The sequence below is a fragment of the Aquarana catesbeiana genome, linkage group LG08 (genome assembly GCF_042186555.1).
Source record: "Aquarana catesbeiana isolate 2022-GZ linkage group LG08, ASM4218655v1, whole genome shotgun sequence".
Classification (NCBI taxonomy): domain Eukaryota; kingdom Metazoa; phylum Chordata; class Amphibia; order Anura; family Ranidae; genus Aquarana; species Aquarana catesbeiana.
Genome location: NC_133331.1, coordinates 46425196 through 46443522, shown reverse-complemented (window position 1 = coordinate 46443522; position 18327 = coordinate 46425196).

Sequence of the window (18327 nt, the reverse complement as noted above, 5' to 3'; positions counted from 1 at the left end):
GTTTTTTCATTTTCCTTGCACGTGAAAGATAAGGTTTACCTCATTTACTAAGCTCTGAAGCAACTGCTCTTGCAGAGTGCAACTGCACTTTGCAAAGTGCACAGTCAATTTGTCTTTAATAAATCAACCCCGTGTTTCTTTCACCACATATTATGCTAGCATGGTCCACTGTTCATCATCAGGAAACCCTCCCTGAGAAATGCCATGCAGCCATTGCTAGAGCGCATGTAGACAGGAAGTGACTGCAAAGAGGCTGCACTGAGATGAAACAAAGGATAGAAATAGGAAAACATGACAATTGTTTATTATACACTGTGCACAGAGCAAGTTAAGGTGGTAATCTACAACAGGGTTTCTCTGGGTGGCGGGCAGCAGATCCTGTGTCCTCTCCTCCATCAGGGCGGCTTCCTCCTAGGCATCTAATAGGATCGCCTGTCCTTTCAGCCAAGGGTGGGAGGAGGATCAGTGTTACAATAACGAAAATTCATTCGCCATTGTAACACACCTGGGTGGGCTTGGTTCGCATTCTCTGCGCCCCAAGCCCACCCTATTTTGAAGCCTATTAGAGCCTCTAGCTCTAATCAGGTGCTTCAAGCCCCCCCATTGGAATCCATGCATCCGACATCTTGCAAGGGGGCGGCGCCCGTGCGCCCTAAATGGATGGGCCGCCCCTGATTCCAATGTGTCTCTTCTACCTCGGTTTCTCTTCCTCACCCAGCTAATGTGACCTCAGTGCTGATGGAGAGGGGCAGGGGAGGAGCAAACAAGGATTCTGTGCAGGTGCCCGACATCCTCCTTATCAACCAATGACATTATTGGTTTTTAGGACACTGGCGGCTAGAAGGTTGTAATGGTACACAATGAAAACCTGGGGCTTTGTGTAACTAATAGGCAGGATTGATCCGCCTACTGTCTTGTATACAATTTTTGGGCAATTTCTAGGTATTTTGCTAAAGACACCTAAAGGCACCCTGGTTGAACAAAGGCTGATCTACAGTATAGCCTCATGCACACTGGGTATCAAAAACTCCACTTTTCAGGGCGTATGATTTTTATTTTTTGCCAATAAATGTCCCTCCATGTTAGTCTATGTGTCCTTGCACATATAGATGTTTACAGGCATTCAGAGACAGTAAAAAAAAAACACGAGCCAGTGCATTCAGGAGAAGAGTGTTTTGCCGATAAAAAAAGCTCCAACGCATGTAAATGTGTTTAAATACGTGTTAACTCAGGTCATGTCAAACACTTCATTCATTTCAGTGGTCAGAATAAATGAATATTCTGGCCAAGGAATTGAAAGAATGCCCAAGCACATGACACATCTAAACGCATTTGCAAAAATGCGGCTTTAGGCATGTTTTTGATGCTGCTTTTCTCCTGACAGGAGAAAGGCATTTAGAAAAGCTGAGAAAATACCCAGTGTGCATGGCCTATAATGGAAAGCAGATATCTTTTAACGACCCATTAAAAAAAAATTGTGGGTCATGTTGTGGAGCTTGCAGGGCCTACAGATTTTTTATTTATTTTTTGTTGGATATCACTATGCACAATACAGACCTCAATACTATCCCCTGTACATGTTTCTGATGTAGAGAAGGTTGCTTGCCCAGCCTGCTGCGTGGACCAATCTAAGGTCTCATCATCAGCTGGTGGAGTGGCCAGACACAAGCTCTCTCATTTGTATGTACGTTGGACCAGAGAGCTGAGGTTTTTAAAGACTCATTAAAGTGTTCTATTAGTGATGGAGTCAGTATCAGGTGTGTTTTCTGCACACATTGATCTCCTTCCTTCTCACAGATTATTCTGAGAAGGCCACTGGCTCAGCTCCGCCACCCTCCACAATTCCTCCTAATTTACAGCATTTAACTATTGAATTGCTCTAGTTCAGAGGCTAATTGATCTCACTTTCCTTCATCCTGGCTGTGTGAACACGCACTTCCTGAGGGATTAGACAGAGCACACTATAATATAGAGCTGAAATACAATCCTGCAATTAGCCTTACACCAACCCATCGCACACCTATTAGACAGGTGATGGCTGGGGGCTGTTTTCTTACCCGGACAGAAGATTAGAGGCACTTCACTCCCTCTTGTAGTTACACTGACCTCCTCTTTATTACAGGTGACGAAATGTGAACAACACATGCTTGGAGCGCTCACTGCTGCACTAGGGAAATAATCTAGGTTGTCATGCCCATCCAGTGGCTTCAGTACTGAATCAGTGACCTGGAACATGTATTCAGATCAGGAGTTCTGACTATCCTGGCTACTAGCTTGTTCAGGGTTAGTGACAGAAGATATTAGAGCCAGGGACAGCTAGGCAGCTAGCATTTTCTGAAGCAGCTTGGTAGTTTCAGCCTCTAAGCTTCCTTCTATATGGGTTTCCTTTAATTTAGCTTTAGGTTTGTACTGACTGCAAGCAGTGAATTATCACCAGATCCAAGGAGGTTGAGGAAGGAGGATGATTCAGGGATGTAATAGAAGGTAGACAGTTCATTGAGGTGTTGGTATGGTTCAGGGATAAGGTGGATGGTCTGGGGATGTGATTAAAGGTGAACAATCTTGGGATGTGGTGGAAGGTGGACTGCCTGGGATTGAAGTAGAGAGGTGCTGGTGATGGAAGGTGGATGATGTGGGAATGTGGTCAAAGGTGAACAATCTTGGGATGTGGTGAAAGTTTGGGGATGTGGCAGAAGGTGAGCGTTCCTGGGATGTGGTGGAAGGTGAATGGTCTGGGGATGTGGTGGGATGTGGAAAGGTCTAGGGGAAGAGGTAAAAGATGGCAGGGTCTAGGTATGTTGGTAGAAGGTGGTCAGTGCAGAGATTTGGTGAAGGTGGATGGTTCAGGGATATAGCAGAAGTTGGACAGTCCAGGGATGTGTTAGACAGGATATTAGGATTATTCAGAATTTTTTTAGTGTCATCAGTTAGCAAAGAACTTTACAAAATAAAGGGAGACAGTACAGTTACAATACAATTCAGTACAGGAGAGTTAGGAGGGCACTGCTCATGAACCCTTACATTCCAAAGAGAGGAGCAAGAGAAACTAAAGGCATTAACTGAAGAGATGAGTTTTCAACAATTGCTAAAGGCAGACAGAGTGGGAGCTATGAGAACAGATTTGGGTAGGGAGTTCTCAGAGGAAGAGAGAGGCTCTGGAGAAGTCCTGCAAGCAAACACCAGAGGAGTTGACTATGGGGCTACGGAGTATGAGTTTTTTGGAGGAGCAGAGAGTATGGTTTGGGTAATATTTTGAGATAAGGTTGGTGATGTAGCTTGGAGCAGAGATGTGGATAGCTTTATATGATTTTAACAGAGAGAGGTCAACTGGCAGCACCAATTGGTTGGTGAGGTAAAGAATTCTGGCAGCAGCATTTATGGTAGACTAAAGGGGAGACTGTGTAAAGGTAGACCAACAAGGAAGGATCTGCAATAGTCAAAGGGAAAGAGAACATGGGAGTGAATTAGCGGTTGTGTGCTATAATTTGTTAATAAGGAGCTAATTTTGGAAATGTTGCAGAGGTTAAGTCAGCAAGACTTGGACAATGAATGGATTTGGGGCCAAAAGGAGAGGTCAGAGTGCAGAATTACACCTAGCACCTTAGCCTGAAAAGACGGAGTTATTGTAATGGAGAAGTTAAGGAAGAGACAGAAGGGGGTGTTATGAAATGTTACACCTACTAGAGGTAGTATAAGGTGGACAGTCTGTGAGATGTGTGGAAAGCTGTAAATATTCCACTCTGATAGTTAGAGATGAAGAAAGAAATCCCACTTTGCATTTAGAAATGATTGCAGGATATGAAATTACATTTGATAATTGTTTTTAAATTAAGAAAAATTGACTTAAAGTGGATGTAAACCCAATGTCATCCTTTCTAAACTACTGCCATAGGGGTTATCTATAAGGATATAGATGCCTCCTGCATGTATCTTTACCTGTCAAATGTCTCCCCTCTGTCTGTTATGAGACCCGAAAAACTGCAGATTCTGTGGGCGGGGTCTGTTGTCTGGAGCTCGGTGGGTGGAGTCGTGATGTCAGTAGACTCCCCGCCCACCTCTACACTCCCCTTGTCAATATGCATATTCTCCTGTGTATTTCTTACACTGAACTTCTGCTATGATCTCTAACATCCAGTGAAAAGACAAGAAAGTAACCACATGACTTCAGCATGCCAAATCATGCTGAGGTGTGGAACAGCCAATCCTTGCAGAGCTGCTGAAGAAAGGAGTGGGGGTGGGAATTAAAAAATAATGCATGTCTTGGACTAGTGCACGAGATATGTAAATCACCTGTCACTCACAGCAAGGGGGAGGATTTGTCAAAGTTTTTCTCCATTTGTCAAGTTTTATCTCACTGAACAATAAAAGAGGATTGCTCAGAGCTGGATCAACTCTTTGCGGCAAGAGTGGGCTCAAATGATAGGAAATCGTATACTCTACATTATGACATCAACAAAAAAAAATGGGGTTTACATCCACTTTAAATTATGTTTAAATCACAGTTCTGCTCTCAGTTGCCTTCCTTGTTTTGCTTTTCTGGAGTGTCCTCAGTGTGTAATAACCATCATGGGGATGAGAGCCTTAACCACTTGCCTACTGGGCACTTTTACCCCCTTCCTGCCCAGGCTAACTTTCAGCTTTCAGCGCTGTCACACTTTGAATAACAATTGCAGCACTGTACCGATATGAAATTTTTATAATTTTTTTTCCCCCACAAATAGAGCTTTATTTCGGTGGCATTTATTCACCACTGGGTTTTTGTTTTTTTTAATTTTTTTGCTAAACAAATGAAAAAATAAGACCAAAGATTAAAAAAAACATTTTCTTAGTTTCGGTTATAAAATTTTACGAACAGGTAATTTTTCTCCTTCATTGATGTGCGCTGATGAGGCTGCACTGATGGGCACTACTAGGCAGCACCAATGGACACTGATAGGCTGCACTTATGGGCACTGATGGTCACTGATGAGGTGGCACTGATGAGGCGGCACTGATGAGGCGGCACTGATGGGCACAAATAGGCAGCACTGAAGGGCACTGATAGGCGACACTGATGGGCACTGATGAGGAGGCATTGTTTGGCAGCACTGATGTGCACTGATTGACAGCTTTGATGGGCACAGATTTGCAGCACTGATGAGCACTGATTGGCATTACTGATGGGCACTGATAGGCAACACTGATGGGCACCTTTGAGGCTGTACTGATCATCAGGAAACTGATGATCAGTGCCCTAATTATCAGTGCAGATGTCCCCTTTCATACTAGCCGGTTACTGGCTCTTTCCTCTCCTCACACTGTGACAGCAAATGCCGATAACCAGCAAGTGTGTTTACATCATGATCAGCTGTGATTGGACACCGCTGATCACATGGTAAATAACCGCTGTGATTGGCTCTTTACCCCAATCTGTGATTAGCTGTGTCCACAGGACACAGCAATCACAGAGCGCGTTGGGTGTGTGGCACAATCACAGGAGGACATCATATGACGCCCTCCCAGAACTGGCCATCCGTGCTATAGCCGTCATTTTGCCATAGCATGGTCAGCAAGTGATAACTGTTCCCTGACATTTTAAAGGCTAAGTTCACCTTTTTAGACAGAACTTCACTTAAATAGAAGCCTTTTCTTTTCAGCCCCAGCCATTCCAATGTGCTTATCTCTCTACTACCTAGTCCATAGCAGCCTTCAATCTGCACACTCTCTGTTCAGAATTTCAAAAATTTATTCTGAGCTCTGACTTCCTGTAATATCATGTGATCATCCAGGGAACTTCATATCCCATCATGCACTTCCTTACTGCAAGAATAGGATGTGTTTTACCCCTCTGGACCACACCTCCCTCATTACTATACCACCTCTTTTGTCTGTCAGTCTGTTCATACAATCTTTAGATCTACCATCAAGTATATAGTGCAAGGGCCCGTCTGATTTGATGCAAATTGAATAGATTGTTCAGAAGGGTCATCCTGTTCCATAGTTCTAGTAAATCTAGAGGACATTTTAGTGAGATTGTACAATCGGATTGCATAGCATATTGCCATCTTTAAACAAATACATAGGAGGGAGTGGATGGAGACAGCTGTCTTTGTTCGTGTGCTAACACCCCAATTTCATTTTCAGACCGGATAGCTGGAGCGCACCTTTTTTTGAGCATTTTTCCCACAACATGCATAGGTCAGTCCCTTAATTTCAATGGGCTACCCTACATATGACAAATGCTCATGGGGTATTTTTGCATGTTGCGGTTGCCCGTCTTTTCTGCACATTTTGCTTCATTTGTCGCGTGTTTTTGCTCACAGCAAAATGTGTGTTTGCTTCTTTGTTTCGGGTTCCATTAACAATTAATTCACAATCAGTACAGAGGTGGTCAGGAGCAATCTCCTGGAGGGGGAGGGCATGTGCAGGGTGTGTTTAAATGAGGTCAGCTGCTGTACTTCCTCATCCTACTAATAGCTTTCCCATCCTTTTTAGATGCAAACCAGGGAGTCATGAAGGAAATTTCTATAGAAGAAACTGGAGGCTGAGGTAATTTCTGCTCTATAATATAGAGGATTTTTTTTCTTTTCTGCAACATTAATGGTATATTGGTACATAGCGAATTTAAAAAAAAATGTGAACTTAGTCTTTAATTTATTAATCTCCAAAATATTTAATTGAACTATCATTTTTACGTTCTATACCCATAAGAAAATATTCCTTGTCATAGTTACATACCATGATTCCGCGAAAATAAGACCGGGTCTTATATTGATTTTGCCTTATTTTCAGGGGATGTCTTATTTATTTACGTTATGTACAATGACGATCTTAAAGTGGTTGTAACCCTAAAAAAATGTTTTTTTAAATATTCTGTTCCATTAAAGCACAGTGCTTGTGCTGTGTCATTTACCCCTCTCTATAATATGTTCTAAAAATCCTGGAATAAAACAATAAAATATTTTTTTTAAAGTTCCCATGTCCCCTATCTTCTCTCCCTTCCCCTGCCAGGTCAGGAGTCAGTATTTTTACATCATTTTAAAATCATTGTGGTTAAAGTCCATTTAAAAATTATGTAATCCATTTTATAAAAAGATCACACTGGTATAAGGTGCAGTGTGTCTCCCATTGTAAATGTCTCATGGAGAATACCTTTTTACATCTCCTTTGGGCGCTCAATTGATCTGCTCTTCTTCTCCACTCTGAGATCCTCGCTGACGTCAGCCCGCTCCGTACACTCACTAAAGAGGGAGGGGCCGCAGACATCAGCCAGAAGCAGAAAAGAAGACCTCCAGTGGGTCAGCGGCGGCTGTCAATAAGGTATTTTTTAATATAGTCACAAGGGGAGACACACTTCACCCATACCAGTACAATTGTCCTACAAAACAGACCACATTTTTTTTCCTGTACTTTACTAGGGCTTATTTTTGTGGTAGGGCTTATATTGCAGCCCGATAATCACACTAGGTCTTATATTCGGGGTAGGGCTTATTTTCAGGAATTGAAAAATACACAAGTTCATCTAGTTTAACCAATATAAAAAAAAAAAATATATATATATATATATATATCATACAATCCCATATACACAATCCTATACCCACAGTTACCCACAGAGGAGGGCAAAAAAACCCCAGCAAAGCATGATCCAATTTGCTACAGTAGGTGGAAAAATTCCTTCCTGATCCCCCGAGAGACAATCAGATATTCCCTGGGTCAACTTACCTATAAATATTAGTACCCAGTTATATTATGTACATTTAGGAAATAACCCAGGCCTTTTTTAAAGCAATCTACTGAGCTGGCCAGAACCACCTCTGGAGGGGGTCTGTTCCACATTATCACAGATCTTACTGTGAAGAAACCTTTCCCTATTTGGAGATGGTATTTGGAGATTATCCTATGAGTGTAGGTGGTGTGCCGTCTTTTTTGTGCCATCCAGAGTCAGAAGTGTTGCAGGTTGGCTGCAACCATATTAAGAACTAAAGTCTCCATTTAGTGATTCCCTGAAAAGTGGACCTGTCACTCCATTCATGTCTAAGCTTTCAGGTGAAATGAAGAACCTCACTGCTGTGACTAAGAGCTCCACTTTCCTTTCACTTTTCATCCCTATGGCTCCTTTGTAGGGTTTCGGTGCAGCTTTCAGTGCTGTACTTTTGGTGTATGCCAGGTACAGTGAGAGCCTTGTGTCAGCTTCATGTGAATTGTATGCCTCTGCTGACCACAAGACAGATATTTCTGCTGGCTCTTCCACCGACTACAACTACTTGTCACCATTGTTTACCATCAAGTGGCGGCAGCCTGTGCCAATGGAACAGATGTTGTAGCTGCTATTATTGTGGAGTGCCATCCTCGAGAGGCTCTGCATATTCGGCACCGCGACGAGCGCTGGTCAAGGAGAAAGCAGCTGAGCCAAGGATGCTCATTATACAATTAACTAATAATCCCGTTTCCTGTAATTAACTCTTTCTACTCATCTGCTTTCATTTCTCAGTCGTTGTTAAATTGAAGCAGATCTTGAGACAATCGGGTCTTTAATGAGGTAAGTGCTTGTAAAGTACAAAGCACAAGAGCAGAGGCTGTTGGAATTCCTGGTGTCACCTATCTTGGTGACGCTAATCATATCTATGTATTACCCTTTTCACATATTACAATGCACACATATACATATATATATATATATATATATATATATATATATATATATATATATATATATATCTCCGTGGGTAGAAGTCCAGAAAATCCTGACCAATTTGTTGCTGTCTTTCTGGTCCTTATTTTTCTTTTACCTGCCAAAAGATTTGTACTTTTGTCCATCCGGTCCTGAGATGTATACAGCTCTGCTCTACAGCCCTGCCTAGAAGCAAAGAAGATCTGACTTTTCTCAGTTACAGTTATGTAAGGCCTTAGTTGCACTGGCACCTCTATGAAAGTGAATGATGACACAGCGGCTGCACGAACCCAGCCTCCTGTCAGACAGTGTGCGTTCAGGGCCTCGCACCCACTCCTGCATGTCTGTCAAATATTGACAAGCAGCTGTGTCTGTGCCACCGCTTTGTCTGCTTTCACTTCACTTTACAGCTGGGGGTAAATGCAGGCTCCAAAACGAATACTTATTTCACGCAATATGGGTGCTAACGCCTGACCTAGCATTTGGGTTTTATCTGTCCCTTCCCCCCCTGTAATTGAACATTAAAAGGAGAAGAAGCAAATTGACGAGCTAATCTCTCTGCTCTCTCCTACTAACTTCCTACTAAAACACGCATGATTGGCTCCTTGTTCTGGTTTTCTTTCCTCCATTTTGAGATCTGTTGTAAAAAGATTTGGAATCTGCAAGAGGCTGATTCCAAATCAATGTCAGATACTTACACTAATTGCAATAAAAGAGGTAATAATTAAATTATATATTAGTAAATACAGAGCTGCAATAATTTGGATTTTATATCTGCCTGGATTTCAGCGTTAAAGTGACAGTAAAGCTTTGGATTTTTTGTTTTAAAGAAGCAAACATGTTATGCTTACCTGCTCTGTGCAATGGTTTTGCACAGAGCAGCCCTGATCCTCCTCTTTTTGGGTCCCCCCGCTCCTCCCCCCTTCTGAGTGCCCCCAGAGCAAGCTGCTTGCTCTAGGGGCACTAGTGCATGCTTGCTCCCGAGCTGCCTCTTTGTGTCTATAAGACACACAGAACACATCTTGGCCCCGCTTGCTCCTAACTGTCTGTAACTGACAGCAGCGGAAGCTATTCACTGCTCTGTCTCAGCCAATGAGGAGAGGGAGACCCGGGAGAGCCAAGGCCAGGGTTACCAAACTCCTGCAACATTTTTTACTGACGAAACATGGGAAATTTACTGGCGGAGCACCTTTTTTTGCTGGCAACCTGAGATATTACAGAACTCCTATTGAAAACTAACACAGTGAATATTTAAATAGTATAAACATGATATGGAAACACTGACAATACCTATAACAAAGTAATTTGCTTGATTTACACTTAAAAAGTCAACAGAGCATGGAATTATCAGCCCCTGATGTCTACTGACAGTTGTAAAAAAAAAAATCACTAATTTTTACAAACTGTCAGTAAATTTACGGCGGTTGGCAACCCTAGCCGAGGCTCATGTGCACAGCGCTGGATCGGTCTTGGGTAAGTATTAGGCCTTTTGCACACTGCGGATTGAAAAAGCTCAGTATATCGTTTTTTGTTTTTTGTTTTACTGATCTAAAATGCAGCCCATTGTTTACAATGTGCCTGTACACACAGGCATGTAAACAAGCGATGGGTAAATAGAACAGAAAAAAAGAAAGATTTGCGTTCCTGTTCAGTATTTTGTGCCAGTCCGCACAAATGCACACAAATATGTGCAAATGTGCGCAAATACGTGCATACGAGCATAAATGTTCATGGATTTTGCCTAGAAATGTATTGTGCGTGCAAATACGAGCATAAATACATGCGAATATGCACAAAAACAATCGTCTGACTTTTAGTCCAAAAATGCTGATGCTCAAACGTCAGTAACGTGTGCAAGAGGCCTTAGGGGGTGCTGTGGGGGAGAACGCACTTTAAGTCTCCCCTATTCTTACTGGAGGGTATTTAAACTATGGTACGATTTCCAGGGTTCCTATTGGCTGTTGGTTTTTACTGTCTCTTTTGATCTGGTTGTCTGTCAGATGGTTCGTATTTGCTGATGAGTCAGACGAAGCTGTGAAATTCTACAAGTTACGTCTGATCTGCTACCCAAAAAAGAATTTGACTTGAATTACATTTTTTCATGTGAGCACCGTAGTAATATAATTCACTTTCACAGGAAGTCAAAGCTCTCTATAGAATGTGTGTGTAATTACCTCCCTCTATCCAACCTGTTATTTCACATTGCAGAGACAGAATCCACCTTTGTCGTGACTGATTACAGGCTCCGTCGTCTGGAGAGGCTGATTTATATTCTCCATTACTGATTGACACAAAGTACACTCTCCAGACATTTCTTAATAGTACATTTTGATCTGCCGTTTAACAATCAGGCCGCTTGTGCTTGTGTTGGGTAGATGTCTTTTCATCTTACCCTTGTTTGCCAATATTGCGATTATTTCTGAGTGTGAGGGCAGATCCTGGATGTGTTTGGTATAAGAGCTCCACATATCATGTAGTGTACAATGTGAGAAGTTCAAGGTTTTGATTTTATGTATCGCTCTTTAATTATTATTATACAGGATTCATAATGCCAACAGTTTGCGCAGCGCTTTACATTATAAAGGGAGACAGTACATTTACAATACAATTCAATACAAGATGGTTTGGAAGGACCTGCTCCTGAGAGCTTACACTCTAATGTAAAAATACCATTTGCACCTGTTAAAGTGTATTTAAATGCTACATCTTTATTCAGTAGAACTGTTGCTGACCATGATGTCCACTTCAAAGTTGCAAACTGTCAGTGGTGTTCTGCAAATCCACCTCTATTTACTGTTTTCAGAAGGCCTATCCCCTCTTCCTGTCTCTGGGTGACGACAGTCTATTAGCAGAACAAGCAGTATCACCCGGGGGGGGAAACTCATTCTTGTAGCGTACCACAATCCTGCATGTCGATGCACACCTAGCTGACATGTACTGCCTTGATATGCATAGCGGGACAAGGTAAAACACTGTCTCCTATCACTCGTGGCCATCTACTAAAGAGCTTGATTGACAGCGCCTCCCATCTGTATTGCTGTTTCATGAAAAAAGCGAAAGTCAAGCAAGGATTTATAAAGCTATGCATGCAAGGAATTATAGTTATATTGTGACTGTCACATAACAAAAACGAAGTGTGCACCTGTGTCTGGAGTGCAGGTGCACAAAAATGGACGTTTCAGTAGCAGCATGCACTGAGGTCAGTTTTCCTGTTCAAACTTTATTACATTTTTTAAACGCAATATGGATGTAGCCAGCGTTTGCAAATTAACTTAATACAGTCAACATGATGGTTTTCTAGTCAGTAGAAACAACTATTATAGGTGTGATGGAAAGGAAATAATAGAAGTGGAAGTTGTTAAAGTACACATGTTGAGGAGAAGAGTAATGCCCTGTACACACGGTCGGATTTTCCGACGGAAAATGTGTGATAGGACCTTGTTGTTGGAAATTCCGACTGTGTGTAGGCTCCATCACACATTTTCCATCGGATTTTCCGACACACAAAGTTTGAGAGCTTGCTATAAAATTTTCCGACAACAAAATCCGTTGTCGGAATTTCCGATCGTGTGTACACAAATCCGACGCACAAAGTGCCACGCATGCTCAGAATAAATAAAGAGATGAAAGCTATTGGCTACTGCCCCGTTTATAGTCCCGACGTACGTGTTTTACGTCACCGCGTTCAGAATGATCGGATTTTCCGACAACTTTGTGTGACTGTGTGTATGCAAGACAAGTTTGAGCCAACATCCGTCGGAAAAAATCCTAGGATTTTGTTGTCGGAATGTCCGATCAATGTCGGACCGAGTGTACGGGGCATAAGAAAGATTGAGGAAGAAAAGAAGAGTGACAGGACGGGGAGGGAAGGAAGGAAAGGTGGCCAGAGAGTATTCACATTCCACATTTACCATATGGTTTGAGATTGATTCACAATTTCAGAAGTTGGCAATAAAAGTCCCATGCCACAAAGTGAGTAACCCATGTTTCCCAGACCTGATGGAACTTATGCCCCGTACACGCGAGCGGAAATTCCGCCAGCAAAAGTCCGATGAGAGCTTTTGGTCCGAAAATGCGACCGTGTGTATGCTCCATTGGACTTTTGCTGGCGGAATTCCATCCAGCAATAGATTGGGAGCATGTTCTCAATTTTTCGGTCGGAAAAAGTTCCAATCAGAATTTCCGATCGTCTATACCAATTCCGATGCGCAAAATTCCTACGCATGCTCGGAAACAATTCGACGCATGCTCGGAAGCATTGAACTTCATTTTCTCAGCTCGTCGTAGTGTTGTATGTCACCACATTCTTGACGGTCGAAAGATCAGCAAACTTTTGTGTGACCGTGTGTATGCAAGCCAAGCTTGAGCGGAATTCTGTCGGAAAAACCATCCAAGATTTTTCCGACGGAAATTCCGCTCATGTGTACACGGCATAAGACATAACCCTGAAGTTTAGCTATTAGTTTCTTGCTAAGCAATGTCCACTGCATTTGAGATTCAACCTCAGACATAGATAGGTTATCTGATAACAAGGGTTTTGCTATCGTAGCACCCTCTTAGGTATATGCTAGAGAGAGTATCGTTTTTGGGTTTCCCTGCTTAACAGGGGGGGCTGTTAGGTAAATTTAGGTGCTCTCTGCCTACCAGGGAGCAGTGATAAATTCTTAGGTGCTGCTCATGTTGTCTGCCTGTTTCACACTGGTCCAATAGGGGCAAATTGGATGGTGGAAGAAAACCTGACAAATAGAAGGATAGGAGTAGTTACAGCCCTGGCCATTGGCAGAGGAAGGTGCCTCAAGGCATGCTGAGTGACTGTATATATGCCTGCAGCACATGAGCTCAGGGTCTTTGGCTGGAGGGCGGGGTCCCGGAGGGAGGGGGCTGCTGCCTCTCCTCTGTATAGACTGCCATGCGGCCTCAGGTGGCTGACTTGAGGGCTGAAGCAGCAGAAGCTGCAACCCAGACGTCCTGCAGAGCTAACTAGGAGGGAGACTAGGAGGATCTGTTCCTGGCTACCGTGAGTACAGATCTGTGTCTACGGGTTTGTTCTGTGAGGACCATCCCTTCAAGTTAGTAAGGTCAGTGAACGGGTGACAGCTAAAGGGAATACTGGTGAGTGTCCCGAAGAATTAGAGTTCATTGAGTCTGCGGCAAAGAGTAAGCAAAGGACTTATTCTTCCATACAACTGTGTTGTGGTTCAGCAGGGAATCTGCTATTCAATTCAATTTAATGAGGCCAAGTGAGAGTTGTCCTCATCTGTGCATAGTTCAAGTTGGAGTATCCCACTAATCCCTTCTCCTATCCAAGTTCTACCAATAAATACAAAAAAAAACCAAATACCCTAGACTGGTCATTGGATAATGAGCGGAAGAGTGTGCAGGTGGTCGTGTGAAAATACCCAAGTGTCTGGCTGCAGGATAATCAGAGGGAGGCCCAGGGAAGACTATACTCAGCAACTGCCATGGGACAGTGCTACATTTGGGGGCGTCAGTCCGGGATTTTACCCTGATTTATCGCAGTGGTTGCCACCAGCAATGGCCGAAAAAAGCATTTAAGAAACGACATGTCTTACTGCGCAGATTGTGGGAGTGTGGTTGAAGAAAGGCTGCGTTGTACTATGGAGGAAAATGTCTGCTTTACAGTTAACAGTGCAAGTACAGTATATTTCCAAGTTCCATTTGTTGCTACCCCTTGTGGAAGAGGCAGGGGAGTACCGAGGGCACCGCTGGGGACGGGACCGGTGGTACACACTTGTACAACAGTTTGCCAAACCAGGGAAACTTGCATTTCTGAGGTACAGTGCACCCAGATAGTTGAGGCCGGGCATTGGCCACAGGGTGCACCAGTTGCAGGCGCAGCAGCTGAAAGTCCGGCTCTAAAAAGGGCAGAAGGGGCTCGATGGATCCAGATCCATTTTCAAGCTCTTCGGGTGAGGAGGAACCAGGAATCATCGATGTGGGGTCGCCTAAGTTTGAATGCCGTTTTGGATCCCTGGAAGAGGGAAACGGCCAGTGGGGATCAGAAGGGGAAACGGAGTGGAGCTGGGGAAGTGAGGAAAGGGAAAGTGCCCCATGTTCAAGCTTGCACTGCGAAGGAACAGAGGCAGCAGTCATTCGCATGAGTTGTGCAGGAAACCTTGGGTTCTGTGAGGCCTATGCAACTAGGGTCCCAGATTTGTGCACGCCTCGTACTTATGCTCGGGCCAAGCTCAAAATGAAGCTTATTCCAGTCTGATCTACAAAGTGGAGACCCCATATGCCCCGCCTGGGAGAGGTGACAGGCAAAAGCTTCCCAGGTTCTCTCGCTTTCAGAGATATGTCCATATGAAGGTAGCCATGGAATATGGGTGCAATTACCCCTATGCTCCTAGAGAAACATTGGAAGAAATAGAGAGCAAGAGAGAGGCTTGGTGTGAAGAAGCTGTCTGAGGCTTTTTATATGTTCCCAAGCCACACCGAAACCCATCCAAGCCACAGCTGTGGGAAACATTTCTGGCCATTAGGATAATTGGAGTCTGCAGAGGCCAATACACATTGATCGTGTGGTGGTCAATCACCCAGACAGGAAGAGTCAAGCGTGGGCTAGCAGTATTCAGGGTCCTGATGGAAGGATAATCCGGATACCATATCCTGATCACTACTACTAAGCTGTGTCAAGTTCATTGTCTGTTTGAACTGAACGTATCATTTTGAAATAGGCTGTTAAGCCTGAAGAACCATTTGTTACAGTTGCTTGTGTTGCTGTTGGGGCTAGAGGCCCATTCCCCTTCTCTCCTATCCTTGCAAATAGAGGAGGGGACAACTGAAGCTTGCTTCATCATCTGGGAGAAAGAATCTTCTGCTGCAGAGGACTTCTCCTATCTGATCCAGGGGCTGCTACCTGGAGGTGCTAAATCCCTAGTTGCTAAGGACACTTTGCTAAGATACTTTGTTAAGGACACTTTGTGAAGATACTTGGTTCAGGACATTTTGCATAGATCATTTGGCCAGTGGGCCACCACAGTCACCAAGTTAAGCTTGTATGAGTTGCTGCCATATCAGAAGGCAATTTCTCATTGTCTCTTTACGAAGGAGGTGCCAGAGAAAAGGACTTACTTGAAGAGTTTCTAATTGTCCACAAGTAGGCAAGCCATTGCTATACGCTCCGCTGTGGATGGCTGGTTGTCAGGGGAAGATGTGTTGCCTCAGTGCTGCAAGAAAGGGTCGCTGCAAGCATCAGTCAGATGGACTCCACACTTCTTCATCCTAACTTGTGGGTTTGGCTTATATGAAAAGAGTCAGTACCCTGGTATTTGAGAGGGACTTTACCTATTACTAGAATTATGGTTCCCCACTTGGAACACCGCAGAATGTGTTTAGCCAGGTAGAATTGTAGGTTGTTCTGTTTGTCTTTTACAGGAACACAACGGGACAACTTGTCAAGGGTTGCCCTTAGGGGGTTGGATGCACAAAATATTTCTTCGTGAAAGTTAGTGATAGGTGCCAGTTGACGTGAGGAAGTTGCCTGAGAACAGTCTCACTGTAAGTATGTTAGGTCATACAATTGCAATATATTTATGTATTTTCTTTGCATGCTTGCAAGAAGTCCTTATGCTTCGGCTGAGGTAGTCCATGGAAATTTGTTGTGCATATGTAGTATAGTTAGTTCGGGTGTTTAGTCATTTTACCCTACCAGTCAGTTTATGTTTGGTGGGGGGTGCACTAATACAGTGCACTTGGTAGATGTTCTTCTTTAAAAATGTATATATCTATTGTACAGCAGATGTCTTATATTTTTTTACGCAAATTTATTGTACATACTGGCCACATATGGGGTATGCCCCATGGCCTTCTTCATTGTCAATTCCCTTCTCCCCTTTTCCAAGTTTGTGGGATACTACTTGTAAGTTTTGTAAACTGTAGTTATTTTTGTACGGCAGCTGCTCAAAGCCACTGAGGACATGGCCTATTTTTGGTGGGGCGGGGGGGGGGGGGGGGGTGGATGTAGCTCCCTCTTAGGTAGGTGCTAGAGAGAGTATACTTTTTGGGTTTCCCTGCTTAACAGGGGGCTGTTAGGTAAATTTAGGTGCTCTCTGCCTACCAGGGAGCTGTGATCCATTGATAGGGTCTGCTCAGTGTTCTCAGATGCTGCTCATGTTGTCTGCCTGTTTCACACTGGTCCAATAGGAGGGGGCTTGTAGAGTCAGTGGACGGGTGTCAGCTAAAGGGGATACTGGTGAGTGTCCCAAAGAACTATAGCTCATTGAGTCTGCGGCCAGAGCAAACAAAGGACTTATTCTTCTATACAATTGTAGTGTGGTTCAGCAGGGATTCTGCTATTCAATAAAACTTGAAGTGACTGTAAAGTCTTTTTTTTTTTTTTTTAAATAACAAACATGTTATACTTACCTCCTCTGTGCAGTTGGTTTTGCACAGAGCAGCCCAGATTCTCCTCTTCTCGGGTCACTCTTGCTGCTCCTGGCCCCTCCCTCCTGTGAAGTGCCCCCACAGTCAGCAGCTTTCCTATGGGGGCACTGGAGCCGAGTCACAGCTCCGTGTGTCTATTCAGACACAGAGCCCCAACCCAGCCCCGCCCCCTCTCTCCCCTGATTGGCTGACTTTGATTGACAGCTGCAGAAGCCAATGGCAATGCTGCTGTGTCTCAGCCAATAAGGAGTGTCCTGGACGCCAGAGACATTTGTGGACATCGCTGAAGAGAGATGGGGCTTAGGTAAGTAATTAGGGGGGCGCTGGGGAGGCTCCTACACACAAAAGGTTTTTTATCTTAATGCAGAGAATGCATTACGATAAAAAAACCTTCTGTCTTTACAACTGCTTTAATGAGGCCAAGTGAGAGTTGTCTTCATCTCTGCATGGTTCAGGTTGGAGTATCCCACTAATCCCTTCTCCTATCCAAGTTCTTCCAATAAATAAAAAAAAAAAAAAAATACCCTAGACTGGTCATTGGATAACGAGCAGAAGAGCGTGCAGGTGGTTGTGTAAAAATACCCAAGTGTCTGGCTGCAGGATAATCAGAGGGATGCCCAGGGAAGACTATACTTAGCAACCCCCACAGGGGAAGTGATACACTATTATCTGTTTTCAGGCAGTCAGCACATGGGCCATGAAAGTGAATTGCTGTATGGATATCCCTTAAGGTTTCTCATTGAGCAGAGTCTCATGAGGCTTCTGCAAGAAAGTATTCAAGATTCTGTATACTTGCCACCGCAATCTATGGCCACAGGGCAGGTCCACCAGATGTAGAGGAGCAAACCCATGTCCAAACAGCCATGAAAACAAAATGAAAGTTCATGTGTGCAAGTCTAATAGGCACTATGTACCAACAGAGCAATTCTTTAGTTGGAACGTGATCAATTTTCAATTAGTAAAATCTTATATTTATGGAAGGATTGCTTTTAAAAAAATAGACCAGCTATCTAACTACTATGAGTATGTACTGCAAATATATTAATTTTAGTTGGAAAGTTTAGTTTTACTTTAATACAAATAATATAGTGCATTTTCTAAAACAATTGTCCAAATCACTTAATCTTTTGAGAACACACAGACCCATATTGCTCTAACATTTTATAAATTGAAGTATAGGGTTGGTGGATGACCTTACAAAGGCTTTGAGAAGACAGTTTTCTACAGATTGCCCGACTCCGGATGTTTTTTTCATTTTCAGTGGAGTG